This window comes from Marmota flaviventris, chromosome 6, assembly GCF_047511675.1.
Source record: "Marmota flaviventris isolate mMarFla1 chromosome 6, mMarFla1.hap1, whole genome shotgun sequence".
In the NCBI taxonomy this organism is placed as follows: Eukaryota; Metazoa; Chordata; class Mammalia; order Rodentia; family Sciuridae; genus Marmota; species Marmota flaviventris.
The window spans coordinates 57,201,075-57,224,815 of NC_092503.1; positions in this window are offsets into that span (position 1 = coordinate 57,201,075).

A 23,741-nucleotide genomic window follows, 5' to 3' on the forward strand; every position below is an offset into this window, starting at 1 on the left:
TTAGTTCATTTTACAAGAACTTACTAAGTTCCTCGTGAGCCCTGTGGATGCTGGTAAGCAATAAAGATGGTTCCTTATTATTTTTCGCCACTCTACCCTTGAAATTCAGTATCCCAGCACTGCATGAAGAGATACTTTTTGAAGAATGTGTTCTAAATGTGAGTAGATTTCTCTGTCCTGTCTGCTTAGACAAGGGAAGTATCTACCTCCAAATTCAGAATGAGTTTTAAAATACCAAAACCCATTTCAATTACCGGGATATGTTCAGCAGGTATTTATGAATAAATTTTAATTTGAGCCACTCTGGATTGACAATTTAGCCGTGAATGGGTTTTTGGATTTTTTCCTGTATAATTTGCAATATTTTGTTCGAAGCCCCTAAAATAGGAAGACATATTATAGTAGTACCTTTGAAAGCACAAAGTTGAAACTGGATTGAAGGTGTCCATGAATGTGCTTGCTGGTTACACAGGACCTTCTACCCTTGGGAAAACACTAGCTCTGACTTCATCACGTCTGTTGCCATCTCAAAACACAGATAGTGAGAGTCTACCTGCTTTCTTCCGCCCAAGGTGGAGCAGTGACCTATCTGGGATTAGGTAAAGGCTGAGCCAAGCTTGTCATGGATAAAGGTTTCCTTCTCTGATTTCCCTCTCCCTCTCCTCCTGCCAGTATGACTTACTAAAGGGAAACACAGGGAAAAGGGAGCAGAGACAGAAAGGGCCCTCACTAAAGGTGACACATAGCAGAATCAGATGCAAATCTCATGGTATCACTAATGCATGATGCACAGCTTAAGATGCATAACCTATATGGGTTGTGAAGCAAGCAGTTTAAATTAATTAGACAGGAAACACTCAGCTATAGGAGGGAGGCAAGACTGCTGTGAGGAACCAAATTTCAGAAGGTGAAGATGTTACTGTGGTCTCAGTTTGGCTCAGGAGCTCTTGAATAAATCTCCTCATACTTGGGCTTCTATTTCTCATCTATAAACAGACGGGCCTGGGCTCAATGTTCTTGTGAGAGTTCATGGTGGTGGGGCGAGGGTTGGAGGTGGGATAGAGGGATGAGAGAGGTAATGAAGAAGGCAGTGGATTAAAGTTCATTTTCCAGTAATAATAATAATAATAGTTACATTTATTATTATTATTATTATTATTATTATTATTATTATTCATGAACAGCAAACATGTGCCTAGTATTGGGCTATAGATTTAATCGGGATTATTTCCTTTGGTTTTAACTATAATCCCATGAAAGAAGTAGCATTATCTCTATTTTACAGATGAGGAAACTGAGGCTTACAAAATGTATTGGGAATTTCTAGAGACACTGAACCAATAGGATCTGGGGCTGGCAAGTCGAAAATTCACAGGACAGGCCACCAGGCCACAGACCCAGAGAAGAGTTGAAGTTGCTGCTGAAGGCAGTCTGGAGGAAGAATTCCCTCTTTCTCAGGAGGTCTCAGTCTTCTGCTCTTCAGTTTTTCTACTGATTGGCTGAGGTCCACTCACATCACGGAGGGTAATGTGCTTTACTCAAGGTGACTGATTTAAAAATTAATCACATCTAAAAAATACCTTCATAGAAGTATCTGGACTGGTCTTTGACCAAATATCTGGTTGCTATGGCCTACCTATGTAGCCAGTCCAAGTCTCTCCTCTATAAAATAGAGTGAGAATTTAAACACTGATAGCCCTACGTCAGAGCCCAAGGCTTCCACCTCTGCTCTTATCACTTGTGCTGGCTTCCAGGACTGCCATGTGCAAATGTCCCAACTTGCCCTCGCCAAGATGTCTGGGGAGTAAATGACCACACAGTTTCTGCTCTTTCCACCTCCTGGGAGGGTACTAAAGACAGTTTGAATACACATGAAAACTCTAAGCAAGATGTGTGTTAATGTCAGTAACTTCTAAAATTTAAATTATTTATTCCCCTTTGCCCCCATTTAAAATAATATCTTCTGGAAAGTAAATCAATATAACCATTTTTAGAAGGCAATTTGAATTTTCTTTTAAAATCAAAATGTGAATCTTCTATGATCTTATAGTCCAGGCTTCTAGGAGTCTTATTTTAAAAGAAAATATAAATATAATTGTAGAGATGCTATTACAACTTTGCTTAAAAGGCAAAAACATGAAAAATATCATTGTCTAATAATAGGGGACACATAGCAAAATTATGATGAATCCATTCTATGAATTACTAGTCAGTTATTAAAAAGATTGAGACAGACTTCATGTGAAAAAAATGTTCAAGATATATTAAGGGAGGAGAACCATGAGTCAATATCTTGGGATAAACATGTTTTGAGGAAAAAGAAAAACTCTACATGCATACATCTACATAAACAGAAAAATGTTGATGTAAATTGAATTAAATTAGTATTTCTGGAGAGTGGATTACAAAAGAAGAACAATTTATGTATGTTCTATACATTTCCACATTTTCTGAATATGTGACAGCATTCCCATTTATTTAAAACTGAATTTAGTTGTTACTATATTACATTTTACATGAATTTGCTTTTTAAATTGACAAATAAAAATCATATATATTTATTGTGTACCACATGTTGCTTTGAAATATTTATATACTATAGAATGGCTAAATCGAAGTAATTAACAAGGCTATTACTTCATATACTTATTGTTATTTTCTGTGAGAAGAGCACTTAAAATCTATCCTCATAGTAATTTTCAAGAATACAATATATGGAGTTGAGGGTATAGTTCAGTGTTAAAAAAAAAAATTGCCTGGCATGCTTAAGGCCCTGGGTTCTATTCTGAGCACCACAAACAAACAAACAACAACATCAAAACCAACCCTGAAAAATACAGTATATGGTTATTAACTATAATCTCCATGTTGTACATTAAAGCTTTTGAACTTACACCTCCTATCTAACTGAATTTTGTATCCTATGACCAACACCTACCATAACTAAATTGCTTTTGAAATAAATAAACAGAAAGTTCGACAGTAGTCTATTTTTTTCATGTTAGGTTGCCTGCTCACCCCTCCCCATACTGTGGGTCTATACTAATTTGCACGCCTTTGATAAAGCTCTTATTTAGAAAGTGATTAAGAAAGATTAGTCTCCTGTGGTTTGTGATGAGACTACCTTGACTTCATAAGGACATTTTGGGAGGACATGTCCTAACTTGATTCTTGGATCAACAGACAGTTTGGTAGCCTGGCAGTTCTTAACCTCTCTGTGTCTGGCAACACCCACACTGACAGATGGTGTTGACCTTTAGGTTAAGGCAATTTCTTGATCATTTGTGGAGGCAGAGATGTGTACCAATGGCTGCTCACTGGGAAACAAAACCCTCACAGGGCCCCTGCTTTTCTGTATTGGGAAGAACTATGCACAGACCCAGAGAGCATTTAGTAATATTGGTCTTTCAATAATAAAAAACTATATTTATTTTCCTTTTATGATACATAGTTATGCAGATGGTATTTCTACTATATAAAAAAGATAGTAATGGATTTCTGCTCCCAAGAATTGCTCTGAAGAACTTTTAGAACTTTCCACTGAGTAGAATGCATATTTGCATAATTAATATCTAGGGGATGGCATTAGTCATCAATTGCAAGCTTCCTGAGGACAGTAACCACAGTCTGTTTCATCGTGATACCTTACCCTCAACTGTCCTTGGTCTCTGGTGTGGGTGCTCATTGGTAAACTGAACTAATCCATTTCCATAAGTTTGGTCTAGAATGCATTTATGACTCATGCATGGTCCTGAAGGTTCCTACTGGAAACTTTCAGTATCTTTTCCTTGTTGTAAGTATCAGCTCCAGAACTGAAAACGTGTCCTACGAGGCTTCTCGTTCTGCGCTGCCAGTCAGCCAGTTGTGCTGGTTCCACCTAGCAGGTTGTTGACAGCCAGCCTCCCTTCTGGTTGGCCAGGTCTGTGTCTTCATAAATTGCCACATATTTAGAACATCATCCTTACTTATGTGATCTGGTCCCTACCCACCTCTTAGACTCACCTCTGGCTCACCACCCTGTAGTCACACTCTCTCTCTCTTTGGTTTCCTTGAAGGTGCCAGGCAGGCTTCAGGACACATTGGTTTCCACCTATTCTGTGCATGCTGCTGGGGAATCTTCCTAGCTTTCTCCCCTTAGTATTCAATTCATTCTTACCCTTCTGACCTCAGTTGTAATCTAAAGTCTGCTGATGGCTTCTCTAAATCTATACCACCCCATCAAATTTGAGATCCCTCTCAGACTCTCTCAAAGTTCACCATAGTTTCCTTTAAGCATTGGTCATAACTGATAAAAATTATCCTTTGGGTAATTATTGTTTATGGCAGGCTGCATGACACTAGGAAACTCCAAGCACCAATGTTTGCTTCACAAAAGGTTCTTAATAAGTATATGAGGGAATAAAAGATAAAAGCTTGGGCCAAAGCAATGTGAAAAAACAATCAGTAATTTTTTCTGAAACTCTTCAGGTTCTATAAATAGTTCTTGTAGAATCAGATCTCTGATTCAAGTATTGCTTGCATACTGATTGCATCTATGTTGAAATGAAGCTCTAAATTTTCTCAGCTCTAATTGCAGTCGGGCAGCTCTATCTGGATACAATTATAGGGACTCCACTTTATTTTCTCTTCTGGCCTTCCCTTTGCCACTGTCTCCTGATTATAGCTCTAATCCTGGGGTCATGGTTAAGTAGGGGTCAAGTTTCATCCACCTATACAAATTCCATGAAAACCAACTTGAAAACAGAAATGAAAGGTAGAACTTATTGAATTTCTCTAGGCCTTATAGCCAGACTTGTTTTAGACCATAGGATTTGATCATGTGCTAATTTGTGTCACAGTTTTGTCTAGATCAATTAGACTTTCCTGTATTTATTTGAAGGAAAAAATATTTTCCCACATGAAGGAGTCATTTTGAGTAATATTATAACAAAACAAAGTTGGCCACGCACATCCTGAATGCTGTTGCCAAAATTTGGTTTTAATTAGCTTTATGACCCAGCAAATAGCCATTTCCATGAATGAACCCTTTGCCACATATCCCTACCTACTACCACCACTTCAATCATCATTAATAGTCAGGGAAAATCTCTGCATTAAACCTTACAACATGGTTTCAAACACCCAACTAAAATTCCCCTTAAACCGAATCATCTAACACATAGCTTTTTTTTTTTTTTTTTTCTAGAATGGAAAACACATTTTGGGGAGTGAGGTAAGATTGATGTTCACTTTTGAATAACATTCATTATCTAAGGTTCTTCTCAAAGTGAAATAAATTTCCCTGATGTCAATAACTCTTTTTTTTTTTCTGAGATAGTCTCACTATATTGTTCAGGATGGCCTCCATCTCAGTGATACTCCAGCCTCAGCCTCCTGTGCAGCTGGAATTTCATGCGTGTGCCTCCACATCTGGCTTCAATGCCAATAACTCTAAGTCATTAGATAAAATAAAATCTATTCTTCATGTAGTCATATGGGGGCATAGAGACTGATGGTGAACAAGAGAGAAAAAGACATTTTTTAAAGAATGTAACCCAAATAAAATGAAATAAAACACTAAACAAACAGAACAACAACAACAACAAAACCTAAATGAAAAGAACAGAAATGTCTCAAATGCTACAACTTAGGCTATAGGGAAGGTCATTTTATCATTTGTTCTACTCAACTGGAGAACATAGGACCCTCCCTCCTACCTTAGGGGATAGTCCTACATTTAACCATTAGACCCTGTTTTCCAGATCTAAATGTGTAAGGACAGGAAACTCAGAGAGGCCCGGTTAGGTAATAGCAGTTAGTTCTTATCTCGATACTTTCTTAACAGATTCTGGAAACCTGGTGTAGTCTTTGAAAGCTGCTGGGATTTTTCCATACAGACGGGCTTCAGCTCATAAGAACCTGTGAAGCAGTGCCTTTCCTTGCATTGGTGAGGGACATAAAGGCAGAAGATATCTGCAGGGGTCTGGGCCATGTGCCCTTGGTTGGAGAAAGAAATCTTCTCATGGCCTCAACCCAATGCACTCTCCCCAAATTAGCTGAGAGCCTCATTATGGGACATCTCCCATGCCTAAAAAAGAAATTCTACAATTTATTTTCGAAAATTGTCTTAGTGGTAAAACTGTGCTTGAGGTCAACTCTATTTCACAACTTAGAAATAGTGACAGGGAGCTTACTGGAGTCCTCACATTGTCACGACTGATGGGAAGAGCCATACTCAAGCTTACTTTTACTGTAGGGAACAATTAACTTCATTTCCCAGCCGTCCCATTACAGTGGGAGTTTGGCTCTTGTTGTTTCTGCTTAGATTTGTTCAAGAGGTGATGGAGATAGGGAATGGGTGAGGAGAAATACCTCAGAGTTAAGGCCAGTGGTCCCATCATTAATTGCTCTTGCTATAAAGGCTAATAAATAATTGTTTTAATATTGTCATTTTGAACATTTCTAAATGTTCAATATATATATATATATATATATATATATATATATATATATATATATATTTAGTTAATCCAGGAAATAAGGATCTAAAAAGGAAAAGTCCACTGATTGACCAGACCAACGCATGCTATGTTGCTTGGAGGAGCTGGCTAGTCTGCGAGTCTGGTGGAGGCACCAACCCTAGATTTATCTGGGACACCAAGTCCTAGCTCTCAGATTGTGTACAGTGGCATTTGGTAATTATTCTCCACATGTCAAGGCTCTTTTCACAAAAAACTCAAAATAAGTTTGTGTGCCAATGGAGTCTAAATGAAAATAAATTTTCATGTTGCTCTATTTTTCAAAGTTTTAATCCACCCATTAATATCAAGATGCTTTTGGTTATGAAACAAGAAAGCTCAACTAAAAGTAAGTAGCCTTAAGCAATAAAAACTGTTTATAGCTCACAAGATACTTGAAAGTTGGATGGTTCTGGACTTGCTTAATTTAGTGTTTCAATGATACATACTTTCAAGGTCCCAGATTCTCTTCACTTCTCCTCCATGCAAATTGGCTTCTTTTTTAGCTGAAGTTCCCCAAGGCCCCAAGATGACTGCATTACCCCAAGCCTCAAATGCAGACACCAACATCCAGAGCTAACAAGGGTTTTATTTCCTCTTGTGTGTCCTCCATTGTCAGCGGTGAACATTTTTGCTGAGTTCCTAGCATACTTTTCATCTTACTCTTAGAAGGAAGGAGATCCAGGGAAGAATAGCAATTCATTAGGCAAGAAAAACAATTGGTCACAAAATTAAGCTCAATATAAAGAGATATTTTCCTAGGAGGGAGTGGTCTTCTCATGTGTTTGATTATATACAATATTTTGGTTTAAACATTTTTTCACTTTCTCAAGAAGTGACACAATTATTTCTTCTTTTTCCTCTTCCTCCTCCTCCCTTTTTCCTTCTCCTACCCTCCTTTACCTTCTTCCCCTCCCTCGTCCTCCTTCTCCTGAATGAAAACCAGGGAGAGATGGAGGTCCCAACTGAGACAGGGTTTCAGTGTCAGCTCAAGTGAACTTCATCTGGGGTCAGTGTCAGTGTTCCCTTCTGAAACGTGTTCTTCTTCCTACCTTTTGCTATTTATAAGAAAGCTCAAAAGTTTTAGAGAAAATACCTACGGTATCTTTCCCCCTTAAACTTGTGGGACGGTATATGTTAGAATCAGAGATTCTCTATACCCTGACCTCTCTCCAAAGGAGAATGAAGAAAACCACTGAAGACCTTTACCCCAAACTCAGGTAAATGTGGAAGACTACCAACTTGCCATGGGAGAGGAGCTCAATGCCCCAAGACAGAGAGGAATGCAGAATCCAGAATCTGGAGATGAGGCAGTGCAGTTTCCTTGGGGGACTTATTCCAGGCCCAGCAGCTCCCAGTGTCTCCTCGCACTGCAAACTGCCAGGTCCCCGTTGTTTTGTCGTCCCAGGTTATATAAGTTGATTTCCTTTTGCTGTGTCACCCCAGGCTTTGAAAAATGATAAAGGGGAGCAAAAAGGAAAGTTACAGTGAGAAAATCTAAAAGGAGGGAGGCAAAGAGGGAGAAAAAGAATCTCACATGACTTAGATATTCCAGAATCCAAAAAGAGGATATAGAAACCAGGAAATGGGATAGCTGGGTCAAATGGTGGTTCCATTCCCAGTTTTCCAAGGAATCTCCATGCTGCTTTCCATATTGGCTGCACTAATTTGCAGTTCTACCAGCAATGTATGAGTGTGCCTTTTTCCCCACATCCTCGCCAATACTTATTGTTTTTTGTGTTCTTTATAGCTGCCATTCTGACTGGAGTGAGATGAAAGCTTAGAGTAGTTTTGATTTGTATTTCTCTAATTGCTAGAGATAATTAACATTTTTTTTCATATATTTGTTGATTGATTGTATATCCTCTTCTGAGAAATGTCTGTTCAGGTTCTTGGCCAATTTATTCATTGGACTATTTTTTTTTTTTTTGGTGCTTAGCTTTTTGGGTTCTTTTTATACCCTAGAGATTAGTGCTCTATCTGATGTCTGAAGGGTAAAATTTTGCTCCCAATATATAGGCTCTCTGTTCACCTCACTGATTGTTTCTTTTGCTGAGAAGAAACTTTTTAGTTTGAATCAATCCCATTTATTGTTTCTTGATTTTAATTCTTGTGCTTTAGGAGTCTTATTAAGGAAGTTGGGGCCTAATCCAACATAATGGAGATTATAACCTACTTTTTCTTCTAATAGACATGGGGTTTCTGTTTTAATTCCTAAGTCCTTGATTCACTTTGAATTGAGTTTTGTGCATGGTGAGAAGTAGGGGTTTAATTTCATTTTGTTGCATACTACAGGGACATAGCCACATCAATGTTTATAGCAGCACAATTCACAATAGCTGAACTGTGGAACCAACCTAGATGCCCTTCAATAGATGAATGGAGAAAAAAAATGTGGCATACATACACAATGGAATATTACTCAGCAATAAAAGAGAATAAAATCATGGCATTTGCAGGTAAATGGATGGAGTTGGAGAATGTAATGCTAAGTGAAGTTATCTAATCCTCAAAAACCAAATGCCCAATGTCTTCTCTGATATAAGGAAGCTGATTCATAGTGAGGTTGGGAGGGGGAGCATGGGAAGATTAGATGAACTCTAGATAGGGCAAAGGTGTAGGAGGAAAGGGAGGGGGCATGGGGGTAGAAATGAGGGTGGAATGAGATGTACATCATTACCCTAAGTACATGTATGAAGACATGAAAGGTGTGAATATATTTTGCATACAACCAGACATATGAAAAATTGTGCTCTATATGTGTAATATGAATTGTAATGCATTCCGCTGTCATGTATAACAGATTAGAATAATAAAAAAAGCAGGTTAGTAAGCAAAGGAAAATTTGGGGCCAAATTAAAAAGTCTTTCTTTGTCTTATTGAAAAGTAAGAACATTGTGATATTTGTAGAAGTTGAATGCTTAAAGAGGATAGAGAACATAGGAAGCTTTATTTTCTAGGTTTTGATTTGAAAGAAAACATTCAGATACTCAGGACTCAAGTGGTGATTATATTAAAACCATTTAATTTTGTGCAGTTTTTTTTTATCCCTGGATTCCCTAATTCCCTATACAGTTTTATTTTTAAAGTCTTTGTACAAAACGAAATGACCAGAGAAGAACTGTTTTTTTTTCAAAAAGGGTTTGAAGTTTGTTTGCTTAACAAAGTGTTTGCAGTCATAATTAGGTTGCATATTAAAGTTCAAAACCAACTCATGTTGGAAGTGACTGAAAATTGTTACCATCTGATGGCTTTGTGGGCAGAGCTTTCACAAACGACACTGCACGCACTAAGGAATAAAGGCCCCATTTCTGGGCATTGCCCCGGGAGACTCCAGGGTCTGGGCAACACTCAGTCTGAAGCTTTCCCATGGTGGCATCATAGGTCTTAAATCTAACTGGCATAACATTATGGCCTTGATCTGCTGGAGTCATCCCAATATGACTTGGTCTTTCTGCTCTTTTCATCTCTTCAGGGTTCTCCTGTCTTGAGTCCATACATTCTATGGAACCACAGAGGTCAAGATCAGTTGTAGTTCTAAGCCAGTTTTGTAACTCATACTGGAAAATCCATCTCAAAGGCAGGTTTTCTGACAGAGAGACAGAAAGAGAGGGAGAGAGAGACACTGGCTAGGGTGTCCGGGATGAGTCAGCTCCTAATCTGTTGTGTTGAAAGGCAAAACTGTCTTTAATTTTAATAGTGCTCTACTTCCTTCTCCACTGGCATATGAAGCCTATTTGGACACAGAAAGAGAAGTTTTATATGGTACATTTCAAATATCTTTCCTCAGGCAAGAGCCTCACTGTTTCTGAGAGGTAAATCTCTTTACTGCTCTCCACACCTGAGTTTTTCTTTCTACTTAGCAGGAAATGGAACAATGGAAGATTGTCTCTTCTGATGATAAACACAAAACAAGGGTAAGGCCTAATAAAGCTGTGATGGAACATAATGATGCATGATTTAGTACAGACCATGATGTTTGGAGAGATCACAAGCATGATACTTGCTCAATGCTCTCTGATACGTAGGTTCCATCTGAATCTGAAAACCAAAGCTGATTCTAAATAAAAATAATAGATTGTTTTCTTTAAGAAAAAAAGAAATCATGATTGAACTTGAATATACTTGAAGATGAATTATGATTCTAAATTTATTTTTCTTCCCAAATATTGATACTTTCCCCTTTTGTTTCCATCAGGATATTCTGCCTAATAGGAAAACACTTGCTGGTATGGTCATCCCGCTTAATAAAATTAAAAAAAATAAAATAAAGTGTCAGAATTTGGAAGAAAGCCAGCAGAATGACAAAAGAAGCAACCAAGTCTTTGCTTTTGTGATTCAAAACAGACAACAATTTTAAAACAAAATAGAAGGAGCCATAAAATATAAGCCTGACTTTATAATGAGCGGGTTTTTGTTGTTGTTTTGGTAAGGGTAAGGCTGTATTCAGAGGGAAGACAAAGCTAAATAGATTTATCTTTAAAGCTTTCTAAAAGCTGATTTGGGGATATTTATTTGAAACCTGCATCAAAACCAGGTGCTTTCACCTCTCCTTAATAAATGAGTGCTGTTCCTTTTCCTTCTTACTCTCCTATAACAATGATTAGAAAACAGCAGCAAATACACATCATTCATCCTGACACTGTCTGTGCATGGACCCCACAGAAGAGCAGCAGATGCATCCTTTTAGTTAGATAGTAGAATCAGTTTGGACCAATGACATTACAGTAAATACTAGTTTTGCAAGGTGACCCATCCCTCATTCATGAGCACATAAAAGCCATTGAGATCTACTACTATAACCACAGGAAGAATCCCCAAACCAAAGATTTATGCTGAGATACTGTCTCTTAATTCACTGAAGGCTTGAATGACACAAGTGGACTTATCATATGCTAAAGAAAATTACATTTCAAACTTTTAAGTTTATTGTGTTTTAATATACTGTTATGACTATCACTTACAAAGTAAGTGTATCATATATAACCAAGAAAGAAAGAGAAAAATATCATTTTTTTCAAAATTAATGGTCTTTAGTGGTATTCTATGAAGAAATTAATAGATTGAAATGTCGGTTTCAACAGAATGGATAGGATAAGTTGTTACCTTTGGCAGCATGTGCCTGGGGCCATGAAAAGTTTGCTTACTGAAATCTCAGATGTCTGCGTACTCTGTTCTTATAAGCATCCACCATCCCTCTCTAATTTATAGCTGTGAATTTAAAAAAAGACAATAATAGGACAAAGACACTCCAAAAAGCTCCCTTTTGAGGCTGTTGTTTGTTTGAAAGGACTGACAGGGGAATAAGTCACATGGCAGATGTGTCCAGAGAAGGTACATAGACTCAACTCTTAAACTTTCAATCAAGAAGGAAAAGTTCAATACCTCTTTGTTAAACTCCAGCCTTTACAGAGCAATAAGGTGGTTAGTGGAATTAATCTCAGTGAAAAATCTATTGTAACCAGTTGGTCAAAGAAGCTGCACATGGCATGGTGCACTCGAAAACACCATTGTCTTTTTCCACACCTGTTCTGGTAGATATCCTGGTCCTTCCTCTAAACCATATCTTTGGAAGATCCCTCGCCAGGTGCAGGGACTTTCAGGCCTGGCCAATGTCCAGCCTGAACAGCCTGCTAGAGTCATACCTGTTATTTATGGCTCATGGGTTTTCTGATTGGCCACAGCCTATGCTATCCCAGTTGGTCAACGTACTAAATATCACCTCTGACTTCTGCTATCAATGATAAGTTCTCTTTTCAGCAGTTAAAAAGACTGACTTTGTTTAGTATCAAAACTCTAATTTCATATCAGTTCAAAGCTTCCCCCTTTTCACACAACTCAGGCCTGACTCAGTCTCAGAAACCCTGCAGAGAAAGAAATAAACATGGCTTTTACTATTTTCCCCCCATGTTTGTCAACTAGACTCAGCCCTGTTCTGTTATGGCTCCTGCAGAGCAGAGACAAGTGGGAGGGAAATGGGGCGAGATAAAAAAGACAAAAATATCTTACCTGGCCAGTGCCATTGTAATCTGGTAACAAGGCCCTCTGTGTAGTAGGAGCCCAATTCTAGGTCCTTTCTCTTACAAGGCACTGTGTTGGGTACTCTGGGTGGGTTCATAAACTTCCTCTTACTTGTAGTAGAAAATGTCAGAAAGGAAAATTATATTTCTCAGGCTTTCTTGCAGGTAGATTTCTAGAGGTGAATGTATTTCTGTCCATTGGAATCACTCACCAGGAAATTTGGAAGGCAGGATTGAGGTCATCTTCCCAAGGTTTCAGGCTACAGTTTCTTACAAGCAGAATGGAGGAAACACAAGGCTTCCCTGTGGTAATGCTCTGCACCCATCTGCCATTTTCCTGTAAGGGAGAAGTAGTGGTGGATGTGGCATTAGTTTCTAACTCAGGTGGTGCAAGCTCCCCTAGGGTCAGTTCTATTTCATTTTTTGTGTTATTGCAGGAGTTTCATTTCTTTGGTGATTCCTAAGATTTTACAACACTGTATTGAGTCACACAGGTACTTTTGTGGATTCTTCATAAAACCACTCCCCTTCTCCCTAAAAGGCATCCAACATTTCTATTTCTGAGAACAGCAACTTTTCCTCTGTCTGATGGCTTACCATGCCAGCCCAGCCCCTCTACTTTGGGGACACAGACATAGACATATTCTATTCTTTAGATTCTTCCAGAAAAGAATTAGATATTAATTTAATTCCTGGAGTCTCCACACTCTAGGAAAGCAGGCAATGTTTTAGATCTGTGCTTAGAGGAGTCAGGGCAAGGATAGGAGATGTGAGTGGGTAAAATATCAATATCTTCTTGTGGCAAGAGTCGAACTCCCTATAAAAAGTTCTTATAAAGGTCTTCTTGTTTATGTGGACTTGTGGAACACCATCCTGTCCTCCAACATGCCCTTCAAAGAAATCCACACTTTATCTTCCTCCGACAGGTCAAGGTAAGGGCTACCTATATCCTTGGTAACTCTGCAAAGATATTTTGATATCTTCAGAAGGTAGAAGTAATTGTCCTTTTTGATTCTTAACTTTGGGACCTCAGGTAAATGGAAGGTAACAGGAGAGGTCTCTTTTGCATCCAGTTACACCACTGTCGCTGATTCTCCAAACTGGAAGCCAGTCCTCTGCTGGGAGGGTTGTCTGGGGCAGGAAGGCTATTGGCCTGTTGGGCAATCAGTAAGATGAGAGTCATCCACAGCAGTACAGAGTAAAAACCACCAAAAAGACAACTTTCTTAACCCAACTGTGACTGATAAAGCAGTGTTTCTTCTCCCTGTCCATTGCCATTCCAAGGTTTGCATTTTTGAAATTATTTGTTGCATATTTTTATTTGTATGGTTTATATCCAAAAGCTAATAGTAAAATCAGAGATTGAATCCAATTGACAAGAGATCTTTAAAGTTTCTTGTCACTCAAAAAGCAGTATGGGGGCTGGGGATGTGGCTCAAGTGGTAGCGCGCTTGCCTGGCATGCGTGCGGCCCGGGTTCGATCCTCAGCACCACATACAAACAAAGATGTTGTGTTATACAAAGATGTTGTGTCCGCCGAAAACCAAAAAAATAAATATTAAAAAAATTCTCTCTCTCTTAAAAAAAAAGCAGTATGACTGCATCTTAAAAACTTCTCAAAGCAAAAGAAAACACAGAGAGACTTCACTTTTAAAAGGAGAAAGTAAAAAAAATTCACATGTATGTGCCTCAGTTTCTTAAAGTACAGAATGAGTGTTGGATTTGGCAAAGAAACTCCTCCCAGCCTGACACCGCACGGCTCTCTGAGTCAACATAACCCAAAAGGCGAAATGTTGGCTACTCTGAGCATGCATTCTTCCTGTCCCTTGAGGGGCTCAGAGGGGCTAAAAACAAAACAAGATTTGGGAATAAATTAAAAATTTATATATACAAAAAATTTGCACTCAGATATTTACAGAAGCTCATTTTTTAAAAGAGAAATTTTTTTTTGATATTTGTATTTTAGTTTTTGGTGGACACAACATCTTTATTTTATTTTTATGTGGTGCTGAGGATCGAACCCAGTGCCCTGCGTATGCCAGGTGAGCGCGCTACCGCTTGAGCCACATCCCCAGCCCCAGAAGCTCATTTTTAACTGCCAAAATTTGGAAGCAACTACGATGTCCTTAGCAGGTAAATGGATAAGTAAACTATGATGTATCTAGACAATAGAATACTATTTAGAATTAAAGATGAACTATCACAGCATGAAAAGACATGGAGAAAACTTACAGGCATATTACTAAGTGAAAGAAGCCAGTCTGAACACTGTCTACTGTATGATTCCAACTATATGACATTCTGGGAAAGACAAACTATGGAGACAATAAAAAGATCACTAGTTGCCAGAGATTAGTGGGGAGGGAGGAATGAATGGGTAGAACATAAAGGACTTTCAGAGTAGTGAAATTCTTGTGTGTGATACCACAATGGTGATACATGTCAGGACATGCCATTCTACATTTGTCAAAACCCTAATGCACTACGAACTTTGGTTGACCATGATGTACCAGTACAGGTTTATCGGTTGTAACAAATATACCACTCTCATGGAGGATGTCAATAGTAGGGGAGATTGTGCTGTGTGAGGACAGGGGATATACGGAAACTCTGTGACTTCTGCTCAATTTTGCTGTGAATATGAAACTATTCTAGAAGATAAAATGTATTAATTAAAACAAAATAAAAATAAACTCTTAAACCAATATTAGGCCAGGTTTCTTGAAAAATTACATATTAAGTCAAATAATTTGTTATAGCCCACGTTTAAGTCAAGGATGTTCATACATCACACAAAGCAAGAACTCTTGACCATCTTTTGCCTAATGTTTTACATGAAACCACATGGAAGAAGTCAAGGAAGAAAGATAGTAAGTAAATCCAGGTCCAATTTTAAACAATGCTCTCAACAATTATCTCCCAAACTGGCTGGTTAGAAATCAACCTTTGGCGGAAGACCCAGGGATGAAGAAATAGCAATTACCTTTTTGCATTTTCTGACAAATCCAAGTTGAACTTTAAATCTGGCTGTCTTAAGAGTGGTGATTAGCTTTTAACACTTGTGAAGGAAAACAAAATGATGGAACATGTTATGAATTTCCAGGGCATTTATGTACCTTCAAAAACCATATTGAAGCATCTCATTTTCTGTTGGGTCTATCTAATCTTTTCTTAAATGAATTCTCTTGGTGTCTGATTTACTGAACCAGCTAATATAGAATTTTATCTCTGTCCCAACTTTGCTGCCCATTTTTAATGAAGATTAAATGGAATACAAATGACTTTTAAAAATATCTCCATGTTTATCCATTTAAATGAAATTTATAGGCATGAAGAACAGTGTTTTAAGAGCAATTAACTCAAAAGTAATCAATACTCCAAGTATTTTTTAAGTGTATAGCATCACGATGCCCTCTAGTGGCTAACCCACAAGAAAAGTACCCCAAAAATCCCACGGAAAATACAAATTCTCCCTTTCTACAGGTGAACTAATTTACATCTTCAAGTATGTTATCTTTGATTTCTTTAATGAAATCAAGGGGCTCTATTTTCTGTTGTTATTGCTCTATTACCTTAGTACATTAAAGATCAAGATATGTCAAATTAATAATTACTGTGTGAAAAGCTTTGTGACCATTAAGTAAGGCCAATGGGTAGATGAAACTCACTATGATTGGGTTATCATCTCAGAGTAGAGGAATATATCCCTGAGAGATGATGAGAAAATTACCCTGGGCTTGATGATTCTGTCACTGTTGACCCTTTTCCATTACTGAAATGACTCTTGGAGGTGAACTGTGATTCCTGAACAGTTAGTAGCACTGTTCAAGATAGAAAAGAGCAAATAAAAGACCCAGCTGAAAAGAAACCAGAAAACTAACCCCGTTATTTGGCAAATGACTTAGGTGAAAATTTTCTTCATTCTCAAATTCCTATTAATAGCCATTAGAGGGAAGATATTTAGATCTTTCTTTGTCTATGTCTCTCATATAGGAAAGATATTCTGGAAGACTCTGAAGAAATGTTTAATAACATTAGCCAAGGTCTTAAACTTGTTTCTTCTAGTTATTAGATAGTTTTAGGAAATTAAAAACTTAAAAGTGATTATAAAATTGTTGATATGTACATTTTCTTTGATTCTATTAAAACCAACCTCGTTATTTGCACAAATTTGTTGACATCCCTTTAATTATTTCTTCTGGATAATGTTACAAGCTTCACACTCATATTCTTCTCTGATGTTTCTGTGGGGTTTTTTTTTCCAGATATTTCATGTTTCATGACAATCAATCCCTTTAAAAGAAAACATTCTTTTTAGTAGAACTGTTTATATGACCTTATAGACACTGGTCTATGATAACAGGGCTTTTTGGAAAGTAGTTGAAGCATTTTCTCTATAATAAACTAAACAAATATTTTTATTAGTCTCCCTCTGTGCGCCTGCTAGTCTGTGTAATAAAGTTAACTAATTGTTGGCAGTTGGCACTGGGGAGAAAGACTGAAAAAGTTTTTGCAACACAGATCTTAACAGACCTAATGTCCTGCCCTTACATACTAGGGAATTTTCAACTTTCTTTTCCCTTTCCCAAGAGCAATCATAATAAATACCCAAACAATCCACCAAAACAGTGGGCACACACACACATGATTCAGAGCCAGGATTAGAAAAATAAAATGAAGAGAGCTGACTGAAGGAGAAGGCTTCCTTTCCCATCAATTGTGTTCATTTCCCTAATTTATAATTCTAGTGTTGGCTTGCTTTCTTCTCCACACTCTTGAGACTGTGGACATTGTTTTTAGCAATATATCTGTTTTCAGAAAGTAACCCACTTGTGAAATGGCCTGTCAGACCCGTAGGTTTGTTATACTTGAATTCTACCAATTTCCCCCAATTTCATTCCTGATGGTTCTAAAGTCTTATAACCTCCAGTTGGCCGGGAACAAAACCTGGACTTGAGCTCCTGGGATCCTTTCAAAGGAGGAGTTAATTTGGCATCCAAACTGGAGTTGCGTGAGGGAGGAGAGACACCTGGGTGGAGGGACATTTTTCTCTTCTTCCTGAAAAGGGAAATTAAAACATGCAAACATTTTTAGTTCTCGTTACCACATCAAAAAAAAATTAAGAAAGAGTGTACACATGTAGAGTACAATTTGATTTTTCCCAAACTGGTGAAGTTGGGGGGGGGGGGACTTATACACACAGACCAATTGTTTAATTATATTGACTTTTAAATGTCCATACTTTCAGTTACAATGGAATCACATTTGAAGGTACCTAATGTGATTATAGGTTTGATTTGTTAAGAGAGCCTACCAAAGAACAGAAGCAACTGTTAATACTAGAATAAAATAATAAAGCAATCTTCTGATCTTAAATAATGAGAAAGAAACCCACAAACATTCAGCTTATATTTTGTGCACTGAGTTTTTTGAATAAGCACCATTAAAATTTCCTCACTTGTTGTCTGCTCTTTTGAACAGGTCAATGAATTTTACTTATCTCGCTTGTTAAGTAATATCAGGTTAGATTTTTTTCCTTATATTTACTGCACATCTGTAGTTCTTTTTGTCGGTTGTTACAGGATGCTTTTTTGGAAAACAAATTGAGATATTAGTCGTTTAATTATTGACTTATAAGATTTCTATATGTTAATTTGATTAATCTCTGTCATTTATAGTTCAAATATTTTCCTTAGTTTATTCTATCTCAATTTTGTGTATAGTGTTTCTTTTAAGTACATAAAAAATTGTAGCTATATTTATCAGTCTTTTCATTTTTATTTTTGTTTTTACTATCACACATTAAAAAGTTTTCCTCTTCTTTGACTAGTCACTTATATTTTATTCTGCTGTAATGACTTTATTTTTTACATTTCAGTATTTGATCCTTCTGGGATTTGTGTTGGCCTTGTATTTTGTGGTAATTTTACTCTCTATTTTTTACACATATTTAGATGGTATTCTTAACCCATAATTGAGTGATCCATTTTTCCTTTGATTATTTGAGATGCTAGTTTATCATGTATTAATACTTTACATCTTTTAAGACTGTTTATTTAAAACTACAATGTCCCTTCAAAAAAAAGAAGATATTTAGCATTCTCTGATTTCCCATATGCCTGCTCAATTGATTTACTGCTCTTATTTTTATTGTGCTGTACTGCTTCTTTACATTATTTATGCTCTTTTTCTCAAAGATTATTCTTGATATTTGCATTATATTTAATAACCATTTCTGAGCTTGTTATTTCTTAGTCAGCTAGTATATATTTTCTGTTCAAAATATGAGAAAGGATAAAAGATTTTTCATCTTTCTTTATCCTCGTATGTCCAAAATAGGTCTTTCTGTTGTTTTTATATGTTAGGAAAGTTCGGATGCCTATAAAACACAGGAACTTTTGTTGTTGGGAATGCTAACTGGAAATTTTTTCTTCTCTAGGAAACTGGTTTTATTTGTTTCCCTACATGTGGCTTGTAGTTTGCTTTCCCTTTGAAATTTAAAACATTGACCAAGTTAAGTCACTTCACTAATTTCACTCGTACTTGATGAACTTTTTAAATCTGAGGATCAAAATCTCCCCTGGATTCAGGTCATAGTTCTTCTATAGGTTCTTATCTTAGCTTTTTGACCATTAGTTTTATTTTCTTCAAGAATTTCTAGCACACACTCTCACAGACACACAACTGTATTTATACACAGATGTGTAAATACGTATATATATATATATATATATATATATATATATATATCTTTCATCTCATTAATATTTACATAAGTGAGTTATAGAATAACTTTTTTGAGCATATCTTCTAATTCTTGAGACATTTTCCTCCCGCTATGTGTAGTCTATTTTTCTTTCTGGGCACCAAGTAACTTAAAAGCAAGATTCTGTTTCTGATCTTTGTGTTTCCAGTTTGTAGTACAGTGCTTGACAGAGAGGATATGATCAATAAAAATTTATTGAATGATCTTGCAATAAAGTTCAAATTAAAAAAGTGAAAAATTACACATTAGGAAAAAACTTTCAGTGGCAACAATAAATATATTTTAGTATAAAATGAGGATATAAACTATATTCACTGTGAAGTCTTTTAAGAAATGATATTTTATATAAAACTTTTAGCCTAGAGCTTCTAATATTATTCAATAACTTTAAAATCAAGCCCAACCTAGTCCCCAACTCCAGGTAGGCAACTATAGTCTTGGTAAAAAGACATGTAGCAAAGAATTGAAATAATGACTAACATTTGCTGAGATTTACTAAGTGGAAAGACCCAGCTAAGGGCTCTGCATACATAATTTTATTTAATCTTCTCTATAAATTTGTTAGGCCTTATATTTACTGATGAAGAAACTAAAGTTTAGAGGGTAGTATGAAAAGCTCATACAGCTAGTAAGTAGCTGAGCTGATATTTGATCCCGGGTCTGATTAATTCCAAATCTATGTAAACTGGACTGGATGATCTTTCCTTTCCCCTATTCTCCCAAGGCTGAGGTTCAATTACACTGTAATGTTCCTTGATTCCTATAGGAAATGTTCTTTCTCCCTCCTCCTCCTCCTCCTCTCCTTCTCTTTCCCTTCCTCCCCCTCCTACTTCTTTTCCCCAGACCTTTGATTTGGCTCCATATAATGTGAATATTTAAGATTATAGACCATGAAAATGAGGAGTTTATCCTAGATCTGAAACTGTCAACTAAAAATCATCACCCATAGCCTCATCTATTTGCTTTTATCCACATAATGAAGTGCCTATTGTGCCCAGTGGCTATAAAGAGGGAGAAGTGGGGCATGGTCCCTATCTACAGAGAGTCACCATAGTAGTTGGCACAACAGCAAGTGTACATAAAAGAAATGATTTCCTTACATATTTCCTTTTTCAGCTATTCATCTGTGTAATAGTTGGGTGTGAAACTTCAAGTTACTCTTAAAGATTCTCAGGAAGATAAGGAGGCCCTGATACTGAAGTGGGTGTCCTAAATTGTCCTTTTCCCCAAGATCCTCAAGGACAAACCTGTGTATTCCAGGAGAATTTAGGTCCTCCAGATATGGAACCTGTTTGGGAGTCATACACACATAGTAAGGAACATAAGTTGTCAGTCTTGAGTTGGATCATAGTGCCATGGAAGGAAGAGAATCATAATGACTCTTTTTTGACTTCTATCTTCTTTGTTGGTGAGTGTGGCTATGGTTGGATGGGCAGTGACAGTCATACAGATTATGATAAGGATAAACAGGAAGTAATATTGCATATTAATTAAGAAATTAGCCTTTTCATTCAGAAAGTTCTGGTTCTGAATCTCTTCTCCACCGATTATTTGCTTTTTGACCTTACACAAGTTCTTTAAAAATCTCTGATCTTCACTGTTCTCATATTTTACATTGAGTAAGGTCTCAGTAAATGATAACTATTACTTTAATTCACAAAGTGTTTAATTCACAGAGTGTTGTAAACATTGTTTAAATTTTTTTTTGTCTTTCTACCTAGTATCCACTCTTGCTTCCTTTGGTAATAATAATAAAACCAGACTGTTTACAGTAAACAGTGTAGTTCTCTATCCTCCCCTCAGCAAGGGGTGGATACATGGCTGGAACTGACCCATTCCTCTTTTAGGACTTTGAATCTTGAATTCATAGACACTTGAAAAAATTGTTCAGCAATTCCTCCTGTCTCAATTACTATTTCTTCCAAGCTTGGAGTCTGAATAACTCAGGTCCTTCCATTAGAGACTTCTGCAAAAAGTTGGACAGTAGGTGTTATTTACAACAATAAAACCTTCCTGCTGTATCTAGTCAATCTTTTCCATTCTCACCTGGTTGACCTCCTTATCCTAATTTTCCTCCATGAAATCTATGTGATCAATTGCTCTGGTCCTAAATGTTCCTCTTGAAAGTAATGTAGTAAGTATCCTGGGTACTTCTTACATTGTCTAACATGTCTTTGTGCAGTGTATGCATTTTATCCAGACTATTTTTGAGTTCATCTAAACCCATGTCTTCTCTGGCAACCTCATTCAATGCTGAGAATAATGGATTTCTTCTCCACGACATGGTGTACCTATGCTACTGCCCTGTTTTCTAGACTGAACATGCCCAGCCTATTCATCTACTCTCATTGGGTTTTGTTTCCAAACCTTTTATATGTTGGTTGCCCTCCTCTGAACTCTTTCCAGTTAGCTGAAAAGCACACTCTGTCCAATAATATCATGTTATCACAGGGAGCTCAGAGGTCATGTCTTGTCCAGAAGGTAATGTGTAGCCCTGAGGGCATGATATTTTTTTTAATGCCTGAGGTAGTTGTGATGTTGTCTCCTGCCCAGGCATACCCTGAGCATGCAGGGAGTAGGAAGGGGTTAGCAGGCAGGTATCCACGTGTTCTGGGGAAGAGTCATTGCTTATTCTGAGTAGCACTAATCAGTTCAATTTCTCCTTGTGGCTACTTTGAACTCTAGCCTTCTTCCTAACTAGAAACACCAAAACTGAATGATAACTAATAATTATTGAATGCTTATGATGTGCTAGGCACTACACCAAACCCTTAACATTTAAGAACTCATTTTGTCCTTACAATATTCCTTTTATATTAGATCATTATCTTCACTTTATGGATGAGGAAACTGAGAATTATACTGGGCCCAAGTTACCTACATAAGAAATGAAGCACCAGGAATTTGAACCCCTGAATTTGGCTGTGAAAACTATGTCCTTGGGTATGATATGGAATCACTTAAGCATTCAAGAAGCTAGAAAATATTGAGCCAAAAATTAGGGCATGAATTTTTTCAGAAGATACTCTTGTAAGTTATGTAGCATGGCAAAATGATTTAAAAGATGTAAGAAACAATCCATGTGTATTTCCCTTCATGGAGATAAAAATGAAAGTTGTGTTTTGAAGGATCTAACAAGTCCTGAGGGGAAGAAACCTGTTTAACCCTACATTCTCTAAATTTATTTTAACAGAAGACACTGCTGCTTCTCTAAGGCAGTACAGAAACATACAATAATAGTCTTTACTCAAGTAGCTACATTGAGCTATTTAGAACCTTCTCATCTTCATAATAACTTTGGAATAATGCATTTATGTTGTTGCAATTTTGCAAGTGAGGAAACTGACATAGATATTTATCCCTCTAAAGATTGTGTGTGGGTACATTAATGACGGGCGAGTTTATTTCATTCAGTTCTGTATGATTCTAACATCCTTGCTTTGCTTTCATGCTTAAGATATTTTTTCCAAACCTAACACCTCAAGTGAAGAACATTTAGTTACTAGTGCCATATCTTCTTTTTGGATGAAAGGCAGCCTGGCAAAGAAAAAAGAGCAGAACCTGGTATCAAGATAGCTTGGGCTGGGTGGAAACCTCTGCTGCTTGCAGTTAGAGTTTCCTGTGAAAGTTAACCTCTCTGAGCTCATTTTATTTCCTAGGAAGTGACATTCATAACATGAATGGTTTATGAACTGTTTTCTCTTCCCCAGAACATGAATTCAACTCCATAATTCATTCTAATAAGATGAACAAAACAAGTGGCTTCATTTGGAACTCAAAAGAAAGAACTTTAGGTCATTTCCTAAATCTCATCAAGAAATAATCACATGAATTTCCATAGTTTTATTTACTAAAATATCTCAATTAGTACTAATTATCTTCCTTTTTTTTAAAAAAAAATAAGGTTTACTGTATATACAAGACAATTAATCTATTTAAGTATATGCTTCGATAAGTTTTGACAAATGTATGCTCCTGTAAAACACTGTGCTGTCAGGTCACAGGTGTTCCCACCCCCGAGATGTTTCCTACCTTTTGGGCTTATGGCTCTTTCCCAGCTCCAGCTCTTGGGAACCACTGATCTGTTTTTGTCACTTGATAAAGATTTTTCACTGTTGTGCTTTTTCTTGGATGCTGTGTAAATGGAATATGTAACGTGGGATCTTCTAGGCCTGACTCCTTTCATTTAGCATAATGCTTTTGGGATTCATTTATGTTCTTGTGTGCACTAGTTCTTCATTTCATTGTACTGCTAAAATGGATCCATTAACCAGTTGATGGGGATCTAGATCGTTTTTTTTTTTCCTGCTGGCCTTAATATTTGCGTAGAAGTCCTCTTATGGATGCACATGTTTATTTATCTTGGATAAAAATACTTAGAGTTGAATTTGGGGGCCAAAAATCAGTATGTGTTTTATACCAACCCATTTTCCAAAGTGATGGTATTTTTTTTTGTGT